The sequence below is a fragment of the Tupaia chinensis genome, unplaced genomic scaffold, assembly GCF_000334495.1.
Source record: "Tupaia chinensis unplaced genomic scaffold, TupChi_1.0 Scaffold000494_1, whole genome shotgun sequence".
NCBI classification, from domain to species: domain Eukaryota; kingdom Metazoa; phylum Chordata; class Mammalia; order Scandentia; family Tupaiidae; genus Tupaia; species Tupaia belangeri.
In genome coordinates, this window is record NW_006160006.1 from 760659 (window position 1) to 785631 (window position 24973).

Here is a 24973-nt window from a genome sequence, read left to right on the forward strand (position 1 = left end):
TGAGTTTTAAGCCACCAGGTCCGGGACACGAACCGTGGTCGACTACATGGGAGTCCAGCGACACAGCCATTACGCTAACTGCTGGTTCCCAAGAGATTTTTTTTCTATAGGGTGCATGCACTCACCAGAGAGACAGAGAGAGAAAGAGATAGAATGTGAGAAATCACCCCCCGGGGGGATGGCCATGCCGCAATCCCTTCTCCATTCTCCTCTCGGGATCTTGGGCACACACACGTGCTCTCCAGATCTGGAGAGGAGATGAGGGTTAAGCCACTGGAGTCGACTACGTGGGAGTCTAGTGATGTAACCATTATAGAATCTGCTGGTCCCAGGTCCCAAATATTTTTAAAAAACATTTATTTATTGGAACCAGCAGACGGCATTATTGTTATATCACTGGACTCCCACGTGGTTGAGTGTAGTTTGAGTCCTGGGTCTGGAGGCCTCAAACTCACTCTGGGCGCATGTGTGTGCGTGCCCAAAATCCCAAGAGGAGAAGGGAGGAGAAGGGATTTCAGCATGGCTAACCCACCTGGGGGGTGATTTCTCACTTTCTTTCTCTTTGTCTTTCCCAAGAGCACATGTGCCCTATAGCAAAAATCTCTGAAAAATAGGTTCATTTATTTGCATCACAGAGAAGAGAAAGAGGCAGCACCCGGTGGCTGGCCTAGACCACAGCCCGCGGGCGCCACAGGGATCTGGGACCCAACCCAGGACGTTTCTTGTCCGTTTGCTTCCCTGCCTGTCTCTGTCTGGCTCCCAGCAGAGAAGGCTGTGCACTGCAGCTGCGGCAGGGCTCCAGGGCAGCGCAGGCAGCTGTCTTCCTCTTGTAAGCCTCGTCCCAGCGTGACCCCAACTTCCACTGTCTACCACGGTTGTCTTCTGTGCCCCTTTCCTCATCATCTCATTTTGTCCCAGGCTTTTCTCTTAGCAAACTTCGCATGGCCCTTGCCTTTCCTCGTCAGACCGGGAGGAGGGGTGTCAGTGGTCCTGTGGGGCCAGTCCTCGGTGGGTGGGGGAGCCCCAGCACCTCGACTGGGCTGCTTCTCCTAGGGCTGCTCACTGGGAGGAGAACCCTGCCATGCTGGGGCTCCCTGGAGCTCCCTGGCGTTCCCCGGCCTTCCTTTGGAAGCTTTCTGCTGCCATCCGAACTCCCCAAATGAGCAACTCCTTTGCATAATGAACGGATGAAACTGTTTTCTACACTTTTAAGTTGTTCCAAGTCTGTGGTTATACTAAATTTCCACCTCAGATATATGTAATTAGAGCCTCAGCAATCTGCTGTCCTGGTCTTCCCGCCCTGCTCTGGAATCTCGCAGGCTGGTTTTTGGCGAGAACATAACAGCAGGGGTGTGTGAGTGCGTGTGTGTGTGTGCGTGCACAAATGTGTACGTGTGTGCATCTGTCTGTAGTCTGTAGGTCTTGTGTGGGTCGAGTGACTTGGCTTCAGTCTTCTAGAAAGCGAGGGAGCAGGCTTGGTGCCCCGTCTCCCTCTCACTGACCCCACTGTGGGCCCAGGTTGTCCACCTCCCAGCCCCAGCCACACAGACCTCTGTCTTCTCATGCCCTCCGTGCAAAGCCAGTCCCTCCTGTCCTCCAGGCCATCGTCATGCTAGCTCTGCTGCGGGGGTCTGGCCCAAACACTTTGTCCTTCAAGGACCAGCTCAAACACTTTGTGTTCTGCAAAACCTCACTCTGTGCCAGTCCTTAAGGGTCTCTTCTTATTTTTGTTGCACCATGAGTTGGTACCTTGAAATTCAGCATTTATGTGTTATTTAAAAAAATTGTTGTTATTTTAATTATCTATGGGGCACGAGAGAGAGAGAGAGAGAGAGCCCTATCTACTAGGTCTGGGACTTGAACTGCGGTTGGCCATGTGGGAATCCAGTGCCTTAACCACCATGCCACCTACTGGTCCCATTTATTTGTTTTCTGTATGTTTATGTTGCCTAGAAGTGAAACTCTCAGGGTTCAGGGACCATGTTCTACATGAGGGGGCACCAAAAGCTTTATGGACGAATGGAATTAAAGTATGAGTTTATTTGGGTGCAAAACAGTTACTGTTCTGTGCGTAGGTTTTTTTTTTAAATTTTTTTGAATGATACGTACTTTCCGTAAACTTCGTGAAGATGCCTCGTACTCCCTCGTAGAAGTGGCCAGTACATAGTGAGCACCTGCTTTTGGGTTGGTGGTCTCTAATGAGGCTCCGGACAGGGGCCGAAGCTTCTGTAGCCCTTTATGTTTTTTTTTTTTTCTTTTTTTAAAATTTGCTATAGAGCACTTGGGCTAGCCAGAGTCAGACAGAGAAAGAGAGAGAGAGGGAGAGAGAGAGAGAAAGCACCCTCCCATGGTGTCCAGCCATACTGTAAGCCCTTCCCTCCGCTTCTCCTTCCTTTAGGACTTTGAGCAAGCACACACATGCACTTGGCATGTTCTTCAAGCTGCCGGGGTCAGGATTCAAGCCGGGGTCTACATGTTTATTTTGCATTTTTATCTGTTTGTCCCTTGGAGCTGTCCTCCTGTGCTGGTCTGCCTATGATCTTGAGCGCATGATGGTGGGCGGGCTTGGTGCCCTGGTCACGGCTCCATGCTCCATCTACCTGGGTGGTGGCTGCAGCTGCCCACATGGTCCTGGTGGGATGTGATGGGTTCTCAGGGCTGTGAAGACTCACAGGCCAGCGGTCCTTGGGCAGGCCTCGCTCCAGCAATTGCTCTGTTCTCACGATGGCCCTGCTCTGCAGCTGCCTGGGTCCTGGGAGCTGGGGTGCCCAGGGTGACCTCTCCCCAGAGTCATGCAGCCCTGTGGCTCTCGGGGATGTCCTTCGCTAGGCCTGGGGCCGTGGGCAGTGTGAGACACCTGGGCAGCTAGAAATGTCCTCTGTGATAGCGCCAGAGGCTCTGGGGTCTCTCACGGGAGTTTCTGGAGATTCCAGCCTGGTCTTAGCCTGTGGCTGCTTGGGTTCCTGTGTGTGTGTGTGTGTGTGTGCGATTTGTCTGCACTTTTCATGTTTCAGGAAACTTTAGATCAAGTGTTCTTCCCTAAAAAGTATCATCAAAATGTGGCTGAGTAATGACTATTTTACGCCTTGACGGCACGGGAGACATGGCCGGTTTGTTCTCCTCCTTCCTACAGGCTGGGACCAGCTGCCTCTTCTGAAGACCACAGGCTCTCACTGATTTGCCCCAGGGGCTGGGGCTTCCATGTTCCAGGCTTCTAGATAACTTAGATCCCCCCGGACACTTGCCTTTCTTCGAATTGTTCTTTTTTATGAAAGGCCCCCAAACCTCACCTGCCAAACCTTGTCAGAAAAACAGGAGAGAGAATACAAACATGGAAAAGTACTGTTCATTCCACAAACTTTGACCGAGCACCCAGAGGCTGCTTAGCACTGCTCTGTGGGTAACAGAGGTCAGACAAGAATGCTCCATGCTTCAAGGGGTTTACCCCATGCTAAAGAGAGCGTGTATCCGCAGAGATAATAAGAATATTATGTCTCTCTCACACTGGGCCCATTAATATTTTTCTTTTCTCTCTTTCTTTCCTTTTCTTTTCTTTTTTTTTTTTTGTCATAGGACACATGCACTCACTGGAGAGACACAGAGACAGGGGGAAATGATAAATCACCCCCAGGAGGATGGCCACATGGCAATTCCTTCTCCTCTATTCTCCTCTCGGGATTTTGGACATGCACTCACACGTGCCCGGCGTGTGAATAGCCAAATCAGCTATGTCAGATCTGGCTGCCTTAACCCCCCTGCCACTCACTGGCCCTGGACCCATTGTTTTATGATTGAACAGTGAAGAGGTCAGAGGACAGCCTAAAATCCTGAGCTACTTTGATTCAACTTCAAGGCTTGGCGTTGCCAAGGAGGATTCTGGGTGCTTTTCATAGGTGGTAAGTGGCACCCGCTGCGTGTTAATTGTCGATTAATTATGAGTCATCAGGGGGATGTGGACTCCTCAAGGATCAGATCTCAGTTGCCTGGAAAAATACATTAGGGCATTTTCCTAACAGGGAGCACAGTATTGGCAGCAGGTTTTTTTGTTTTTTTTGTTTTTCCTTTCCCTCAAATACAGGCCACTGCTTTAATCAATTTTGGAGTAGCCTTAAACTATTGCCTTGGCTACAGGTCAGAGAAACAAATGCTTCCGCGCAATTTGGAAATGAATGGGTGTGCAGAGGGAATGCTGCTTCTGGTGGCGCACGATGGCACTGGGGGGCCCCCTGCTGTTAGCCGCCGGGACAGGAAAAGAATCCTGGCGCAGTATCTGGTCTGCACTGCCCCCTAGTGGTGAGACTCCTTTTTGACAGCCAGAGCAAGCGGTTTCTGGGCCAGGCCCCAGAGCATCTAGCAAGACTGTGGAGGACAAGGGTTTGCCATTTCAGGGGAATGTACTGAGCACCTGCTCTGCAGCCTCCCACACTGTGGAGTGATCCAAGAAGGGTGAGCCGGCCAGCAGATGGCACAGCGGTTACGTCGCTGGACTCCCACATGGCCGACCCCTGTTTCACTGAGTGGCTTGAAACTCACGCTGGGCGTGATTGCGTGCATGCCCAAAATCCCAGCAGAAGGGACTGGGGTGTGGCTACTCTACCCCCCTTCGGGGAGGGGCGGTGATTTCTCTCTTTTCCTCTCTGTCTCTGTCTCTCTGGTAAGTGCACATGCTCTAAGGCAAAAACTTCTTAAAAAAAAAAAAAAAAGCCAAACCCAGCAGCAACAACAACAAAAGAGTGAAGAGGCGATCATGGCCATGGGGTTTCTTGGCTTTCTGGCTCCCTGGGAGATTTTTGTCTTTTGGACTTCATCATGCGTTCTTTCATTCATTCTTTTTTTTTTTTTTTTTGACTTACCTTTACTGAGCAGCTTTCTGTTACAGGCTTTCTGGAGAGTTCTGGGACTTACAGAGATAAACAAAAGAAGCAGCAAGCCTTATGTCAGGGATTTTTACCCTCTCAGATCCCTGGGGCCTTAAGGGACCCCTTACAATTCCCACGTGCACACACTACTGTGAAACTTTGCTTGGTACCTACGGGAAGGCACTGCAAGGCCAGGGCTTCAGCTGTTCTCCTTCTATGGGTGTTCAGTGTTTAGTCAAGGGAAAACTGTAAAATACAGAAACTTCTAAGGCTGAAAGGAATGTATTATGCAAGGTGGAATTTTAGGTATTTTTTCGAGATGGAGATTTGGGGGCATAATTCGAAATTTCTTACATTCCCCAAAGCATACCACCCAAGCCACTTCCTGCTCTGCCTGAGTGTGCCCGCTCGCCTCCTCCCCAGGCTTGGCTGGGTCACGTTGAGAGCTGGGAGCTCCAGACAGAGCTCTGCAAAGTTTCCCTTCCCATGTAAGTGAGGAAAAAAACCCTGATTGTTTTTTTAAGTTTCTTTCTTCTATGAGCTAGAGGGAGAGACAGACAGGCACCCTAGGGTCTTCATTGCCACAAGCCAGCCTTCAGCCAGCCCAGGATCGTGGGCCCGTGTGCAATCCATGCATTCAGGGAGGTCTCTAGACATAGGCCTGAATCTTCCCTGGAAATCAGCCTTACAGAGTGCAGTGTTACACTGGGCCACAAGCCAGTCCTGACATCCCGAGCTCTTTTATTTTATTTATTATTTTTTTTTAGAGAGAGATTTTTGCCATAGGATATGTGAGCTCACCAGTGAGACAGACAGACACAGAGAGACAGAAAGTGAGAAATCACCTCCCCAGGGGGTTGGCCATGTTGCAATCCCTTCTCCTCCATTCTCCTCTCGGGATCTTGGGCACGCATGCACATGCGCCCAGTGTGTTTTAAGCCACCGGGTCTGGGACTCGAACCACGGTCGACTACATGAGAGTCTAGCAATGTAGACGTTATGACACCTGCTGGTCTCTGCCATCCCAATCTTAATTATTCATGGTCATCTTCTGCCCCAGGGGTGTATCGTTTTTAGGAGGAGAGAGAAGTTACTGGTGTGTGTAGTAACAACACAGGTGTAGACACCAGGGAGGGTGTTCTCAGTGTGTCGAAGCTATTTGCAGCTGGGAGGATTGGGGGAATTTCTTGGGGGACTATCTGGTTTGTTATATCATTATTTGGAAAAGTCAAGTCTTGCTGCCCTAAGCTTGGGGATAAAAGAGGGTGTTTGGGCCACAGTTGGGAAAGTGAAGTTTAGTCCACTTGCCCATGCTAGAAGGTCAGAAGAAGGGGGTCAAAACATTTTTGACCTCCAGAAATGCTACTCTAATAGCATCGGTCCGTGAGCTCCCCACAACACTACCTGTCCAAGTGGGCTGTGTCGCTGAGCTACAGGCCCCTCCTCAGGATGGCCTCTCCTGCCACCTGCCTCAGGCCGGCAGACCTACGCAAGCCTGGAGTCTCCACACGATTTGCATATGGCGGCAGTCGCTCAATGACACATCTCCCAGCAGACCGTTCTCCTTAGATATTTACCACCCGGCTAGATTTCTTTCTTTCTTTTTTTGTCTAAGGGAAATTTTTGCTATAGGACACATGTACTCATACCAAAGAGACAGAGAGAGACAGAGAGAAAGTAAGAAATCACCCCTCAGAGGACATGGCCACATTTTCTCGATGGCCCTGTGACGAGGTCCTTGGCACCCAGGTTGGACAGTCGTCTGCTTCCTGTGTTAGGGTGGTCTGGCCACTGCTCTTTCTGTGCAAGTAGTAGGCCGGGGAGGGTTAAGACAGAGCCTGGGGGACACAAGACTGTCTTGGTTTTGGGAGCAGAGGGGACAGAAGGTCCCACATAGGTCTTAGGGCCTGGGCCACAGGTCCCACACAAACGTCTGGTGAGTTCTGAACCAGTTCGTAAAACCGACAGTCACGGCTGGTGTGTGTGCTCCCTTGAAAACAAATGTGGGCACGGTGACTTGCTGGCATGCCTGGACGTCCCCAGGTCCCTCTTCCTCATGCGCTGCTGCCCGAGGCTCCACCTTGCTCAGGAACCCAGGCCCCAGCTCTTCCAAACCCAGGCCTTTCATAATCTGTCTCCCACTGGCCGGGCCACTTTCATCTCCTCTGCAATTGCTTCTGCCCACACAGATCCTCCGAGCATCCCGGGACCTTCCCTAGACTCTTCCAAGCTGTCCAGTCCTGTGACCCGCTGTTTCTTCTTCCTGGAGTTTCTCTATCACTGTTTTCTGACTGGGGACTCCCTCCTTTCTTACAAGACCCACCTCCAATGTGTCAGTTTGGTGAGACTCCCCTTGCCGGCCCACCTGGGCTCGTCTGTGATGGTGCTGGGCAGGTACAGAGGTTGACCTGACAAGGTGCCATCTTCCCTGGAACTGGAGACCTTGTCCTCTATGTCCCCAGGGACTACCCCTGTGCCCGGGGTGTATTAGATGCTTGGAAAGTACCTGCTAGGTGATGGATGGGTGTCTGTGTGTCCAAGCACATGTGTGACATTCTCGGGGGGAAAGACAGAACAGGCAAGGGGCCTGGGGTGAGCGGGAACGTCCTGGGCCACTGGACCTCTGTCTGCAGACTGCTTTCTCTATGCTTGTTGCTGTGCTTCAAAAACCAAAGAGGAAGGGAACCAGCAGTTAGCGTAATGGCTATGTCGCTGGACTCCCACGTAGTTGACCGCGGTTCGCATCCCGGACCCGGTGGCTTAAAACTCACGCCGGGCATGCGTGTGTGTGTGCCCAAGATCCCGAGAGGAGAATGGAGGAGAAGGGATTGCGGTGTGACCATCCCCCCTTGGGGGTGATTTCTCGCTTTCTGTCTCTATGTCTCTCTCTGTCTGTATGGCGAGCGCACGTGTCCTATAGTGAAAACCTCTCCAAAAAATAAAAAATAAAAAAATAAAAAAATAAAAATAAAAAACCAAAGAGGAGAAGCTGCCACGTCGGGGAAGACCAGCTGCCCAGCTGCTGCAGCTGGCGGCCCCAGAGAGGCCGAGCTGCGAGCCAGGTCTAGGCCCCCAGCAGAAGGTTCTCCTTAGGACCACCCAGCCTCTGTGCAGAACCTGGCTTTTCCCTGCCACCGCTGCCTGGCTCCTGTGTCCTCATACCCAACGGGAGAAGCCGGCCGGCTCGCTGTAAGACCAGCGGCTTCCACCAGGGGCCGCTGCTGCTCTCTCTTGCTATTACCGAGACCCGACTCTGACACCCCACTCTGAGCTCCACCGCCCTCTTCTGGAGGGCTGGCACCTCCAGCTTCCAAGTGACCTGCTGGGAGATGGGGTGGGAGTGGGCGTCCACATGCTCAGGGAGGTGTGATCGTTTTAATTTTTAGTGAGAAGGGCCAAGTTCCAGCTGCATCTTGAATATGAAAGGAAAAGAATTTATTCACTCCACACTGAGCACCACACCCTGCCCTTGCAGGAGATTGGAGGCTGGGCATAGGTCAGACCTATAGGTCTTCTTTTCTTTTCTTTTCTTTTCTTTTTTCTTTTCTTTTCTTTTCTTTTCTTTTCTTTTCTTTCCTTTTCTTTTCTTTTCTTTTCTTTTCTTTCTTTTCTTTCTTTTCTCCTTCCTTTTCTTTCCTTTTCTTCTTCTCTTTTTCCTTTTTTCTTTCTTTTCTTGCTTTCCTTTCCTTTCTTTTCTTTTTTCCCTTCTTTCCTTTCCTTTCTTCTTCTTCTTCTTCTTTTTTTTTCTTTTCAAAAATGATTTCCAGAGGGTACGTGCGTGCACCAGAAGCAGAGAGACAGGAGAGGGAGAGAGCACTCCCAGTGGGGCGTGGCCATGCTGCAGTCTCTCCACGTCACTGCCCTGTCAGGCTTTGGGGCACACACGCACAGATCTGCCATGTTTTTCAAGCTGCTGGGTCAAGACTTGAACCACAGTTGGTCATGTGGATTCTGAGTCCCTCAAGCACGAGGTTATAGGACCAGCCTTTAAGTCCCTGGTTATTGAAGAGGATGTTTCCCGACATGACACACTCACGGGCTTGGGCTCTCTCTGACGGAGATAGGAACACGCCAACTGACGTGTCATCTGCAGGTGAAAACTCCCACAAGCTTCAGTAAGTGCCGTCTGTGGTCTGGGGTTTCCACCAGCTCCCGACAGCCACATCGCAGCCACGGACCCCTTGCGCCGTGGGCCGTGTCCTCCACTCCTGCTTTTCGCATCCGCACCACGGCCAGGATTGTGGGCGCTTCACATCTGCTGCTGTTTTCACGTTCAGCCAACTGCGACCCTGCCTTCTTTTTCACCGAGGGTCACCTTGTCCTTCTCCCGAACGCTCCCTTGAAATACGTCCCAGAAAAACAAAAACACAGTGTACTGAGCTCAGTTTTATATAAAGTTCTAGTCTAAAACTACCCACACGATCGCTCAACTCTTCTGGTGCTGCTGAACTTCTAAGTCCAAATTCAAACCCCAGAGGGTAGGATGGCGGTGCAGAGGTGGGCTGTGGAGCTCGGCGAGGCTGACCCATGTGGGAAGGTCCAGGTTCATGTCTGGAGACCTGAGTCCTCTGGCCACCTTCATGCCCGTGACCAGGAGCTGGCTAAGGCTGGGGTGGGTCGCTCCGTAATACCCTGTGGAGGGTATTGTCTGTCTCTCTCATTCTCTCTCTATTTTCCACCCATAAAAGAAATTAATAAATGAAACTTAAAAAGAAAAACCCTACCTTCTAGAATATTCGAATCTATACTGACATCTTTCTTCCGTCTGTACCGACACGTTGTCAGTAACTACGTCTGCGATGCGGATGCTGAGTCGTTTCATCCTCGCTTATCCAACTGCTGACTCGTCGAGTTTAACATTCTGTCCCAGAAGTTTGGGTGTTTGGTTTACTCATTAATGTAGGCGACACTCTCTGTAGCGTCCTCTCAGTGCGTGACCGACTGATCAACTGAGCTCAGAGATGCTTTCGAATGTGCACTGTGGAATAGGGGGGTGGCATGGTGGTTAAGGCACTGAATCCTGTGTGACCGAGTGTGTGGTTCAAGTCCTGGACCCAGTGGCTTGAAAAACCTGCCAGGTGCATGTGCGTGCATGCCCAAAATCCCAGGAGGAGAGTGGAGGAGAACAGATTGCAGCTTGGCCATTCTCCTGGGGAATGATTTTTCACTTTCTCTCTCTGTCTCTGTTTCTCTCTGGTGTGCATGCACCCTATGGGAGAAATCTAAAAAAGGAAGAAAAAAGAAGAAGGTGTACCACCTGATGCTTCTCCACAGCTCCACTGCCACCGTGCCTGCACGCCTGAAATCTCTCTTGTCCCCCTCTGCACTTTGCCCCAGTGCAACCCATTCACCACACACTGGTGACTTAGGGCAGAAACAGCATCATGTGATTCATCTCCTTGGTTAAACCCTCCAGTGGTGTTCCACAGCTCTTCGAATTAAACAGGAGTGGAAGCAGAGACAGGACCCACCGTGGCTTGTAGCTGGGCTGAGCCAGCCTTCCCGGCCTCATCTCCCGGTCCCCTCTGGTCACCAGGGGGCTCAGTCCCCATCCTCTGCCCATTGCCAGATTGGGCCAGCTTGTCCCAGCCTTGGCATTTGCTGCGTTGGCCTGGGAGGCTCTTTCCAGGTGTTCGTGCCAGCACGTGTGTCATCCACTAGGGTTTAACGCCGATGTCACCAACTTGGAGAAGCCTCACGTGACCACATTGTCAGTGTTGACTCCCGGTCAAGGCTTTTCTTGTGGCTTTGTGTCCCATTCCTTCCAGCATGTGTCTTATTCCTTGGGTACTTTATGGCTCCTACCTTCATCCCTCTAGAACGTAAGTGTCAGGAAAGCCGGGCGGGCAGATGGCAGCTTTTTGTTATTATTGGTTTTTAAAGACAGAGTCTAGCTATGCTGTTCAGGCTGGCCTCAAACTCACAATCCCCCTGTCTCTGCCTCCCAGGTAGCTGGGACATGGGTGCGTGCCACCACGCCTGCTCTGCATGCTGGTTTTGTGTCCCACTGCACCCAGAGCCTGGGCACCTAGGAAACCCACATCTGGGTAAATAGAGGAATGAGGGAATGATGACTACCCGATTGGGGGCAAATGCAGCCCAGATGCGTAAGCACCGTTCCTGCTTCCTGAGAGCTCACAGAACGCTTGTCAAGAGGCGACAGCAGTGAGCACTTCCAACCCAAGGATACAAAGCCTGTAAGAGCAACGTGTGAAAATGCTGCTTGAACACAGACGAGGGAATAATTAATTTGCCTCGTCTGAGTGGGTCTTATCTTGTTGCTTACATGGGGAGCTCCTTAAGGACAAATGCATATTATACCTTTATTGTATTTCCCACCGCAGTGGTTTCTAAATGCCAGTCTCTGGACAAGCTGCAACAGAATCACTTGGGATGCTTAAACAAACAAACAAAAAAACACTCAGATTTCTGATTCTGACTCTGAGTGTTTGAAGTGGAGTCTGAGTTCTGGCCTGTGGGCAGTCTGAAGTGCATTGGCATTGGGGACTTCGGTGCCCTACTGCCTGACACAGGGCTGGGCACCTTGAGAGGGCCCAAGATGCCTGGCAGAACTAGGGTGAGTCTTTCCTTTTCCTGGTCAGCTCCAGCGGGGCCCAGAGGAAACGGCGGTCATGTCTGAGGTCCCCACGGGTCGGGAGAGCCTGAGAGGGTGTGAGCGGTCATTCCTTTCACCTGGCTTGACGGCTTTAGTGTCGCTCGTATCTCTGCCCAGGGATGGTTATGACAGCCTTACGGGTCGGTTTATATTTTTAACTGGGCAGTGCGCGAGCTCTCTATTAGTCCCGCCCCTTGTGAATTGCCCCGAGGCAGCCGAGAGCTGCTGCTGGAGCCCCCTCTCCTTCCCCTCCAGGGCTGCTTAGCCTCCCAACTCTACCACAATGGGCCCGAGTCAGTGGGTGCAGGACAGTGCTGAGGGAGCTGAATGTGTCTTGGGCCACGAAGGACTGGAGTGGCCCCTGCGTGTTCTGAGGTCTCTTTGTTGAAAGCCTGCTCTCTGCGGGCTGGTAGCCTGGGGGACGAGGTAGGAAACTACTCCCTCCAGAATCGGCATGCCTCTGGGTATCGTTTTTATTTTATTTTTTTGTAGAGGTTTTTGCCTTGGGGTGTGTGCATTTGTTGGAGAGAGAGAGACAGAGACAGTGAGAGAGAAAGTGAGAAATCATCCCCCCGGGGACATACCTCAATCCCGTCTCTGTTCTCCTCCCGAGATCTTGGGCACATCTGCACATGAACCCAGCATGACTTTCAAGCCACCAGGTCCAGGACTCAAACCAAGGTGGACTGTGGGAGTCTAGTGGTGTAACTGCCCCCCATCTGCTGGTCACCTCTGGGTACTTTTGACCCATTAGAGTATGTGGACTTGTCCCTGGGGAGGACCCTAGCCTGGAATGACTGGAAAGCCACGAGTGCTGAGCAGGTCTCCCGAATGTCGGCCATTCCGGAGTTGTATGTTGGAGAGACAGGGTGGCAGCACGTCAAAGGGCTTCTGTAGAAATGGCATGCCATTGCAAGGACACGGCTGTGGCTGGGACAGTGATGTGACAAAGCCAGAGTCCTCTCACCCCATACCACCTTCCCTGCTCTCGTTAACGTCACCACAGCTCTTAGGGCCCCCAGATCTCGTCCGATCACTCCCTTCCCTTCCTCTCTTTCTTCACTACTTGAGACTGTCATGGAAGCCACACGCTCTCGGCTGCTGACGCAGACACCGAGCACCTCCTAGGGCTTCTGTTGATGGCCCGGACCACAGGTGGGAGTGGGGAAGAAAGGGAAGGGGATCTCAAGCAGGCTACTCTGTGCAGAGCCCATGGCCTGAGGATCACCTGCCCCCTTGCAGGGAAACACACCCATTCCACCTGCCATTTCCTCGTCTTCAGAGATAGAGTCCATGTGTGGTTCTCCAGACCATGACATGGTAGAAACAGCAGACCCCAAGGAGGCAGAGGCCGCTAGGAGCAGGCAGAGCCGTGGGGAGAGGGGAGGCTGTCTTGCAGTCAGTACACAGGGGTGGGCGCAGAGGGGAGCAGCCAGGTGCCAGTGCGGTGGGGCCAGGAGCAGAGCGGCAGGTCCACGTTCTCACTCCACCCTCACGCCCTCTCTGGCCTTCGGTGAGCTAGCAAACCCCGTGTTTGTGGAAGAGTGATAACAGTACCCTCACATACCCCAGGGCTCGCCTCAAATGAGAGACAAGTGTCAGGGTGCTTGCCATTTTTCTCCTCTTCACTTACTCATTGTTTCATATGTTTGACACAAAACCACTAAACTGGCTTGTTGCAAAAACGACTACTTGTAAAAACTGGAGTAATTTATGGTGATTGTGAACTTACAGAGTTCAAATGTAAGGGGTGGAAAGCAGAGGAGCAAGAATCTGTCAACATTAGCTTACTGCAGCTTTTTAGTTGATAAACTTAAACATTTAAACTAATTGACTCTTTTGCGTAGCACTTAGCAGAAGGCGCAAATACATCATACGGCTATATAAAGTATTTTCTTACATTTCTTAATGTATAAGCTTTTTTGCATTTTATTAATTTTTTTTGGTGTTGTTAGAAACTCAGATACAATTAATTTTTTTTGGTGTTGTTAGAAACTCAGACACAAACACATGCGCGCGCACACACACACACACACACACACACACAGGCCTGCACAAGATCAGGATCGGCAATATCGTGTCTTCCACATCTTGTCCCTCGGGAAGGACCATGATGAGTGGAACAGCACAAGAATAAGGAGAGTACGTAGAGAATAATCCAGTCGGGCCAGCTGCTGGCATGGTGGTTCAGGCAGCAGGATCCTTCCCGGCTGACTGCAGATTAAATCCCAGCCCTGGAGGCTTGAAAAATGTGCTGGGCATGTGTGTATGCACGCCCAAATCCTGAACGAAGGGAGAAATGGGGAAGGGATTGCGACATGACCGTAACCAAGAGAGGTGCTTTCTCACTGTCTGCCTCTCTCTGCAAACACATGCATCCCATACAGAAAATTAAAAAGAAGATTTAATCAAGAGATGAAGTAAACACGGGATGGATAAGCTACGTCAGTAAAACACACCACATTGTTTTACAGTACTGATGAAGAGTGTAGACGCGGAAACGAACCAGAGACCTGGTCACGTGGCGCCATCCCCAAGAACACCCTGTACGCAGTTGCGTGTGTTGTACTCTGATCTGGCCACGCAGTAGGTTGTTTATGCTGGCCTCACCACACACCCGTGGGTAATGTACTGGGCTGTGACGTCGGGCTGGCTACCACGTCGCTGGGCAATAGGAGGGTTTTAGCTCCTTTATACTCTTAGGGGACCACAGCTGCCTACCGTGCGCGGTCTGTAGTTGACGCAGCTACAGTCTACGGCGTCTGACTGTAGATCTTTGCATGGGCTAACCATCGTGTTCAGCATGCACACACGTTCACATGCACGCACACACGGCCTACTCGTGTGTATAGAATTTGCCTCTTGTGTTTGTGTAATATATGTTGGGGACCCCCATACCAGCACATCCAGGCCTGTCTTGTCCTTTATAAGGCTGCCCAGTCCTCATCTTGGGGATGGGAGGTCAGCGTCGACAAGCAGTGGACACCTAGGCTACTTCTAGCTCGTGCGGCTGCAGGCTGCAGGCAATGCCTCTTCAGAGAGCCTTTAAGTCAGTGTTTTCTCAAGTTCAATCCTTGGCGCACAAGCCTTTAGAGACACCCAGGGACAAGAAAACAGGCTCAGAGGTCAAGCAAACATGAAACCTCTGCCGTTCAGATTTCCCCTCTGTGGAAGCCCTGTTCGAAGGTTCCGGAATTCATTCAGTGAGGAAATCTGAAACACACGGCTTCATCCGATGTTCTCCAAGCTCGATTTCAACCTTTTCTCTGCTGGTGACAGCCCCGTCACCTCTTGCTGCCTCAACGTGAGTGTGCGCCAGCGTCCTGTTGTGACTATAGGGTGGCCTTCTGACGAAGATATTTCGAAACGCTGCCCCACTCCGCAGGTGAGAAGCCGAGCCTCGAGAGAGGGAGTGTAGACTCATGGAGAGTGAATTGCTTACCCCCATTCCACAGAAAAGGGCATCGAGGGCCTGAGCAGTACAGTGGCTTCCCTGGGGCGCACCGAGCTGGCTTTCAGAGAAGACGATGCCTTGGGGAGCTCTGTGTCACTGCACCCCACCAAGCCGCGTGACAGCTTACTCGGTCGCTCTGTGCCAGAGTGTGCTCAGCTGTGGGGAGAAAGAAATAAAGTCCACTCCCCAGGTCACTGGGATTTATTAAAAAGGGGTAGGTGAACCCGTCCGGCCGATCTGGTGTCTGGTTTTGATTTGCCCTTCACTGCTGGGTCATGTTGGCTGTTCCTGTTGTTAACCTCCCCTGCTGGTGGACGTCAAGGCTGGAAGTTCAGCTGGCACAGGTCCTGCTGCGGTCCCAGGTACTCCTGTTGGCTATCTGTGGGTAGCCCAGAGCTGGCAGGAAGTGTTCACCTCACATGAAGGGCTGTTTCATACACACCTGCCCGTCGATTGGGTAACTGGTCTACCTTTCTCTTCCATCACGAGCACTTGTCTTCGCATCCCTTAAACTGCCTGTACATCGGCTGGCCCTAGGAGCTCAGCTGGTATCCAAGGACAGCGAGGTGACCCAGAAAGCCACCCAACTGCCATTACCCTTGTGGCTGAGACAATAGCTCTTTCTTGGATAAGCTATGAGGTTTCACCCTTGGGGTCTCCCGCTCTTTCTTGGTCCTGCTTTCATGGGCTGGCACCTAGTGAGGTCACCTGGCACCCCCTTCTGGGAACTGTGGCACTTACTGCCCTCGTAATTTCTCCCTTCTTTTTTTTCTGTATTGATAGCTGTGTGATGCTGGGTTGCCATGACAACGGATTGATTAGCATCCAATTCCCGGACCGAGAAACATGCAGCCATAAAGAATTACAAATGATGCCTGATTGTCTGCTGCCAATAGTCTGATTGCTGCCATTTTCTGGCAGGTAGACAGCCCTGACAGGAAGCCCTGCGCTGTGCAATTATTGCGGTGTGATTGATGCATCGCTATAGTTACGGCCGACAGTGTTTCCGACTCCGTTTTTTTTTTTTTTTAAACTTTTTTTTTCAAATGGAAATGCTTCTAAATGTCGAAGGATGCCCGTCGATTGGGTAACTGGTCTACCTTTCTCTTCCATCACGAGCACTTGTCTTCGCATCCCTTAAACTGCCTGTACATCGGCTGGCCCTAGGAGCTCAGCTGGTATCCAAGGACAGCGAGGTGACCCAGAAAGCCACCCAACTGCCATTACCCTTGTGGCTGAGACAATAGCTCTTTCTTGGATAAGCTATGAGGTTTCACCCTTGGGGTCTCCCGCTCTTTCTTGGTCCTGCTTTCATGGGCTGGCACCTAGTGAGGTCACCTGGCACCCCCTTCTGGGAACTGTGGCACTTACTGCCCTCGTAATTTCTCCCTTCTTTTTTTTCTGTATTGATAGCTGTGTGATGCTGGGTTGCCATGACAACGGATTGATTAGCATCCAATTCCCGGACCGAGAAACATGCAGCCATAAAGAATTACAAATGATGCCTGATTGTCTGCTGCCAATAGTCTGATTGCTGCCATTTTCTGGCAGGTAGACAGCCCTGACAGGAAGCCCTGCGCTGTGCAATTATTGCGGTGTGATTGATGCATCGCTATAGTTACGGCCGGCAGTGTTTCCGACTCCGTTTTTTTTTTTTTTAAACTTCTTCTTTCAGATGGAAATGCTTATAAATGTCGAAGGATGAAGTATGGGGTGTGGGAGGGCAGGGGGGCTGGCAGGGAGGTGAGCATGGATGAAGCGAGAGCCCAGTTGGGGTGTCAGAGGGGTGAAGCGAGAGTTGGCAGGTGCGGTGGGTAATGACTGGCGACAGGGCTGAGGATGACCGCTGCTGTGCTCCCGCCTCCTGACTCCCGGGCCTCCCAGCACAGAGGGCTGGTTCCAGAATCACTTCCAAATGAGAGACCTGGACAATGGGGAGGGGCAGGATGGAGGCCACAGGTGGTGTGCCGCTCGGGCCAATTACTGAGACGCTCTCTTGGGCTTCCCTCATCTGTGATGGACAAAGCGCGAGCACCTGGACCTGGAAGCAGAGTCGGGGAAAGAGGCATGGTGCCAGGGAGAAGGTGGTTTGAGAGGAGGCCAGCTTGGGGGGATCGGGCCAGCGATGAGGCTGGTGCTCAGAGGCACTGGGGCTAAAGAGACTGTTTTATTTGACCCAGAGACAAAGTGCCTCCCTTATTCTTCCATTGGACGTTGGGTGTGTCTTGGGCTAGTGGAGAAGGATAAAAAGAAGAAAGTATCTGTGGTCGTTTGGGCTAGTTTATTGCTGAAGAAGGTCGTCTTCTCCCTCGTCAGGGCTGGCTAACACTGGGCAGGTTCTATCTCTGAGTACCTACCAAACCAAGGCCACAGTTCAGTGTACCCATGTCTTAATGCTGCTGAGAAGCCTTCCTCCTGAGTGTAAGATGGCCTTCTTGGGGCTGGCTTAGTGGCTCAGTAACATGCTGCTCAAGTGAAGCTGCATCCATATGGAAGGTTGGAAGGGCACAGGTTCCATTCCCAGGTTGACCTGTACATGATTGTGGTTGGCTGGGAAGGTTGGGGATCGTGGCATGAGACTCTGTTGAGGATACTTGTCTGTTTCTTTCTTCTTCTTCTTTCCTCTTTCTTTTCCTTTTTTCTTTTCTTTCTTTTCTCTTTTCTTTTCTCTCTTCTTCCTTCCTTCTGTTCTCTCTCTCTCCCTCCTTTCATCTCTCATGGTCATTAAAGACATAAGCCTAAAAAAAGATGTCTTTCTTTAAACGATCTTCTTTTTAAAAGCACAAACTTCAGGAATATACTATTCAGTCACTTACACCTAAATGCGAATGTGTTTTTGTAGTCATAATGGTTGAATCTTTCCTATCATAATATTTAAGTGTTTTTACTTTTTATTCACGTGTTCTTACCTCTTCAGAAATTCTGGCAGATAATGAGACTGTATTAAGTGGGGGCTGCATGAATGAGTGAATGCACAGATGGGAGGATGAAAGGCTGGACTCGAAACACACGTGGTCGGAATTAGGTGCAGTAGGAGGTGGCGGTGGTGGTGGTCAAAGCTGGCATGGAGCCACTGGAGACCAGTTTTAGTTACATAGAAGGAGATCTGGATCCAGCCTACTGCCAAGAGAAGTGTGGGCTTCAGAGAGAGGAAGACAGGATGGCAAGTCCAAGCAGGTGAGTATCTTAGTTTCCTGACATTCTTGGTCATCACTCACAGGTACCATAGCAAAGAAGAGGTCCTTGTAGACACATGTCTTTCATCTTTGTACTGAGAACTATGTCTATCTGTGATATAGATCTGACTATCAGGAAAACATACCCATCTGTAAATTGACCCCAATAGTCTGATACTCTTTTTCAAAGGAAGAGAAGTAAATTAAACTTCTAATTTATTGTTTTTATATTATGCTGCAAATATACCAAGGGTAGGTACTGGATTTTTTTCTCTGTATTTAGTCAGATTCTAGCAAAGAGAAAGCACCAGACATATTACTGTTGAACTGAATAAACAAATTGGGATTATACTCAACCTTCTGGCTCTAGGATATAAGCAGTCTCAAGTTCAAGGGGGCAACTCTACACCTTATCATCTGTGGAGCTTTGGGCCTGTTATGTCCATCTGCAAAACGGGCTAACAACAGCCTAAGTTATTTAGAAAGGTAAATTAACATTGCACATTGGGCCAGCAGGTGGCATAGAGGTTAAGGCACTGGATCCCACATGGCCAGCTGCATGATTTGAGTCTTGGACCCAGAAACTTGAAAAGCACACCAGGCACATGTGCATGCATGCCCAAAATCCCAAGAGGAGATTGGAGGTGAAGGGATCATGGCATGGCCATATCCTCCTGGGGGTGAGGTCTCACTTTCTCTCTCTCTCTCTCTCTTCTGACTCTCTCAGGTGAACACATGCATCCTATAGCAAATACACACACACACACACACACACACACACACACAGAAAATGCATGCAAAACATATGGCATGTAGTAAGAAATCAATAAGTATTACATGCTATTACTATAATGCTTAATTCCTGGCCAAAGGGGTAAATATTTTTACTTAAAATATGCAAAAATAAAAGGAACTACTTGAAGAGGTAACACACCTTATACTGGTTCAATAATCGGCAATCTCCCAGTGGAGAGGGTTTAGGAGGAAGGGGCGTTCTTCTTTTGATTTATCTCCAATACCTCCAGCTAAGGTCTTGTTGAACTGCAGCTATAAAACACTTGTCTTATGGTCTCCGTGTAAATATCAGCCAGTTTATATTTAGGAGAGCAAACGTTATCCCCATTTGCAATACCATTTAAGGACATTCGTACCATCAAGATAGGTGTTCCTGATTCCACCTAGGCACATTAAAGGTGGTTCCCATGGGAACGAGTTTTGCTTTCTCTGCCATCTAATTAACATCCATTTCCCCAACCTGAATGTTTTAGAAGTGCCTCCAAAGCACTCCTTCTGTTTACCGAGCTCTGCTGCCAGCACAGGTAACTTACATCAGTCAGCTTCTGTCTAGTGAGTATGTGCCGAGTTTTCCGGGGCTGAGGCTCAGTTTCGAAGGCCTCCTCCCACCCCAGTTCTGTGTTAAGATTTGGCGAGCCATCGTGACAGTCTCAAGCTGGAGGGGACATTAATCCAGCCATGAGACTAGCAGGTGGAGCCTCTGCAAGGTGATTGGGATCGACGTTGGTGGGGCCCGCACCTGAACACCGCAGGTTTATAAGAGTGAAACACGCAGGACACACTCCGCTCTCTTGCTACCTATCTGCAAGAAAGCCCTCACCAGATGTGGCTTCTGGACCGGGACCTTCCAAACCATGATCTAAATAAATGTCTACTCTTTTTAAAAAGTATATTCATTTTGGGGTCAGCAGGTGGCAAGGTGGTTAAGGTGCCAAATTTCTACAAGGACAACTGTGGTTTGAGTCCCGGACCTAGCATCTTGAATATCATGCTGAGCACGTGTGTGTGTAAGTGTGTGCGTGCGTGTGTGTCCAAAATCCCAGGAGGAGAAGGAATCACAGCATGGTCATCATCCTGGGGGAATTTCTCACTTCTTTCTGTCTCTGTCTGTCTCTAGTGAGCACACATGCTCTATGGAAAAAATGTTTTTATTTTTATTTATTTATTTTTTTAAAAAGCGTATCCATTTATTTCTTCTGTTGAGAGTCAGAGAGAGGGACATCCCCCAAAAGGGTTGTCATACTGCAAAGCCCAGCTCAGCCTGCCTGGATTGTGGGCACACACTGGCGTGGCACGTGCGGTGCCGCTGTGAACCAGGCCCCTTCCCAGCGGGTCTAGCTGTTTCCACCGCACCACCGCCTGGTCCTCTAAGCTCCTATTTTTTAATAGATTGCTCAGGCTCAGGTATTTCTGTTATGTGCAACACACTGGACGAGAACCATTTGGCCCAGCTGCGCTTCAGACTAGAAAGGGCGTTTCCTCAGGCTGTCCTATGTGACTTCGGGCTAGCTGACATTCTGCACATGGTCTGCCTGAGGAGCCGTGCTTTGGCGACTTTCTCGGGGAAGAAGCAGTTGAGAGAAGTTACACGATGGCGATGTGAACCCCATCTTCACCCCATACTCACCAGGGCAGAGCACCCATTCCAGAACTCCACTCAGGGCTGGCACTGCTCAACACCTTGCCGCCTACTCAGATGCTGTGTTCCCCCAGGTCCCCACAGAGCCCTCGCTACTTCAAGGCTGTCTTCAGAGAAGAAGGGAGAGGAGCTCTCTCCACTCAACCTCTGCTGCGTCCTAGCACTGAGTAACATATCCTCCTTGCTTCCTGTTTGAAGCAAGTGTCCTCTTCTCAGCTGCCCTTGTGGGCTCTCAGAGGTGGCCGATGCCCTGACCTAGGCTGGACTGCGCAGAGGTGGGAAGAAGCACGACCTCACAGCTCAAGCCCCTTTCAATGGGAGCATGGCTTTGTGTCTCTTTCCTCCCTCCAGCCCGAGTTGGAAGTCAGCCCTGTGCTCTTCTTTCCAGCCACTTTCATTTGGAGAACCCCAGTGGCTTCCAGGAGCCGTAAGGCTGCCCAGTCCTCCGTCTCTGTCTGCCGTTATTCTGGTGGATGGCAAGGGCACCTGGGCCTCTCTGGCAGGCGCTGAGGTCTGCACACGGAATGGGTCCTCCCCGGTGCCAGGTTCCTGCCACCTGCTCTGCTTGGAGGAGAAAGATAAAGGCAGGGAGGGCGAGGAAGGCCTTGCCAGCTGGCAGGCTGGCCTGGCACCCCCAGTAGTGGCTGAGAGAGTGGTAGTCTTTCAGGCCGGGTGTACTTTGGAACAAGTTGGTTCAAGAAATGACCCAATCTTGGCAAAGGCCTAAGGAACCCAGATGGAGAAGAAAGCTTGAGAGGTTAATAGACGTGGGGCAGGCTTCCGCGAAAGGCGTTCAGGGGTCTCAGCAACATGTTTCTCTCGGCTCTTCAGAACTGCCAGGGAAGGGGAATCTTCTCTCTGCCGCAGTTTCCCAGGGGTTATTTCGGTGCACAACTGTCTTTGGATCCTAAGCTTCTCAATGGCGGAAATTGAGTCTCTATTCCACCCTGTGCCTCCAGAATTTAACCAGAGCCTGATGGTGAGTCAGGACTCCCTTAAGTTTTGCCAATTTGAAAGGAAAGAAATTGGCGAGGTATTGGTTGGATGAGAGGGAGACACCTGTGTGCCCAGACAAGCTGACATCTTGGCACCACTTTAAACGATAATAAGTAATTTGTCAATGAGTATTTAGAGAAGAGGTCGGAGGCAGTGAGCAATGGGCTGCCACAGAGGATCTCCACTTGTTCAGACTCCTTTGGACAAATGGCCAATGTGCAGTTAAATAGACCAGCCTCCGTAGAGGTATTTGAGCTGTCACGTGCTGTCATGGAAGTCTGCCCTCTGTGCGCATGGTGGGGGTGTCTCAGTCTGGAGGTCCATTGTAGGAACACGATTTTTTTTTATCAAATTCCCAGTGATATTGCAGCACCCCTTGAATCAGTGCTGCAGGTGTTTTCCCCGAGACCCTCCAACTACTCCAGTACTGTGGATGGGTTTATCTGTAGACATGGGGTTAATTCAGCCAGGGCTGGGTTTGTTTTGTTGTGTTTAAATACAGATCATTCTAGTTCTAAAGCCCTTTTAAAAGAAATAACACACTACTCTTAATCACAAAACTATAACAACATAGGTTTTATTTTTTGTGTCTTCTGCAGACTTTGGCCATAATCATACACATTCCACATCATTGTAATCATCGTGAACATGGCACTTAGCAGTCTGCTGTATTCTCTACACATTCCACCAAATTGTTCTCCATATCATTTCATTCTTTTCCCCTGTATCTTTTATAATAGCTGCATAATATTCCATGAAGTGAATGAAATAAGCTATCTGGAATTATTTACACGTTTTTGCACTCTCAGAGCAGCCATGCAATGATGGTTTTATGTACGTACTTTTTTCTCATTTAAATGATTTCTTTCTTTCCAGATTGAAGTTATGAGTCACAAATTAAAATGATATCTGTTTAAGGTGTATGACTTGATGATTTGATATACATACACATGGTAAAATGGTTTCCACAATCAAAGCAACTGATCTGTTACCTTATGTAGTCCCTCCCTCCTTGTCTGTGATGAGAACTCTTAAGATCTCTCTAAGCAAATTTCAAGTATGCAATACAATCATTATTTGCTACAGCCACCTTGTCGTACACGATATCTCCAGAAATTTTAATTTTAGAATGAAAACTCTTCAATTAACATCTCCTCTTTCTTCCTAACTTCCACTCTTGGTATCCTCCATTCTCCTCTCTGCTTTGTGAGTACATATATATATATATATATGGATATAGCTATATATCACATTTTCTTCATTCATCTGTCAACAGGCACTTAGGTTACTTCCACATTTTAGCTATTAGGAATGAGAGTGGTTTCATTTTCTTTGCTATATAGTCCGAAATGGGATTTCTGGATTGTACCGTAGTTTTATTTTTAGTTTTGGAGGCCTCTGTAAGCTGTTGTCCTTAATGATGGTGCAAGTCACACTTCAACAACAACGTACAGGGCCTCGTTGCCTCCACCTCGCTGCAGCTCTTGTTATCTTTGGATGTTTTGATAATAATCATTCTAACAGGTGTGAGCTGATACCTCTCATTGCGGTTTTTGTTTCTGTGTCCTTGATAATTAGCAATGTTGAGGGATTTTTTATATACCTGTTGGCCAATCGAATGTCTTCTTCGGAAAAAGTGTCTCGTCAGGTGTTTTCCCACGTTTTAGCGGGGCTGTTTGTTGTGTTTGTTGGTTGGTTTTTGCTTTTGCTACTGAAACTGGCTCAGGCCATTTGTGCTTCCTTTCATTTTCTTTTTCTTTCTTTCTTTCTTTTTATTTTTTAAAGAGTTTTTTGCTATAGGGCACGTGTGCTTGCTAGAAAGACAGAGAGAGACAGAGAGACAGAAAGTGAGAAATCACCCCCCCGGGGGGGGGATGGCCATGTCGCATCCCCTCTCCTCTCAGTATCTTGAACATGCATGCTCATGTGCCTGGCATGAGTTTAAGCCACCAGGTCCAGGACTTGAACCACAGTCAACTACATGGGAGTCCAGCAACATAGCCTTTACGCCAACTGCTCGTTCCTCTGCATCCTTTCTTTCTTTCTCTCTTTCTTTCTTTCTTTTCTTTTTTTGAGAGGTTTTTGCTATAGGGTGTGTGTGCTCACCAGAAAGAGAGAGAGAGAGAGAGAGAGAGAGAGACAGAGAGAGAGACAGAGAGATAGAAAGTGAGAAATTACCCCCCAGAGAGGATGGCCATGCTGCAATCCCTTATCCTCCTTTCTCCTCTTGGGATCTTTGGCACACACGCACATGTGCCCGGCATGAGTTTAAACCACCGAGTCCAGAACTCGAACCAGGTCGGCTACATAGGAGTTCAGCAACATAGCCATTACACTAACTGCTGGTCCCATCTCTGCATACTTTCTTAACCAAAATGGTTTTGCTAGTCATTTTCCAGGAAAATATGCACAGAGAACAGGGCTGACTTGAAGTAACCCTAGCCATGGCTGGGGCCAAAAGTATTTTGAGCATGGAACCAAGAAGGTGGAAGCCTGACTCCAGTATGGGAGTTGGTCAGGTATTTCTGGGTAGAAGAAATTATTAGCTGTTACAAAACTTTTCCCCCATAATCAAGCAGTTTTCCTGTTAACCTATAACTGTCTAGTGATCACTGAAGTGATTCTCATTGGATCAAAGGTCAGCTTCATAGACAACTTTCTCTAATATGAGACCCTGGACTCCAGGCCAACTTTAGCTGGATTTACAGGGCTTCACATAAGATGTTTTTGTGTCTATGCCTCTCCTTTAGATGCAGAGAGTCAAGTTTCCTCATATCTAAATGTACCATCTCCACCATCTCCAATGTGAATGTACAGAGCATATTACTGTGTGTACATTTACTGTGTTTGTACCCTCATCACTGTGCATAGAAATTTCTCTTGTCTTCTCTAACTTCCACTCTCTAACCCCTTAAAACTGGCTATGACCAAAGATCAGGGAGACAGATTGGAGCCTTGCCTCCTGTCTCCTTGTCAAGTTCACTTCACAATAAAGCCTTTTTTTTTTTTCCACCTTAAAAACCAGTGCCATAGTATTGGCTTCTTCGTGTGTCAGGCAGTGAACCCTTACTTGGTAAGACTATTGAGTTGTTTTCATTCCTAATATATTTTAGATATTAACCAATTATTGAATACATGATTTGCAAATTTTTCCCATTCTGTAGGTTAAAAACAGTTTTATTGTTTATTAATTTGAAAGAGAGAGACAGAGATAGAAGAACCCCAACAGGGTACTCATGTCACTATCCACCCTTGTCCCAGTCAGCCCAGGTCATAGGCACTTGCATCCTGGCATGAGCAGGGAGGTCTCAGGACATGAACCCAGGGCTTTTACCATGTGTTTCCAGTGTGTTATGAATGCTGCACTACCTGGCCCTCATGGGCTATCTTTTCATTTTAGTTTCAAAGGAAACCCTTTGCTGTGCAGAAACTTTATGG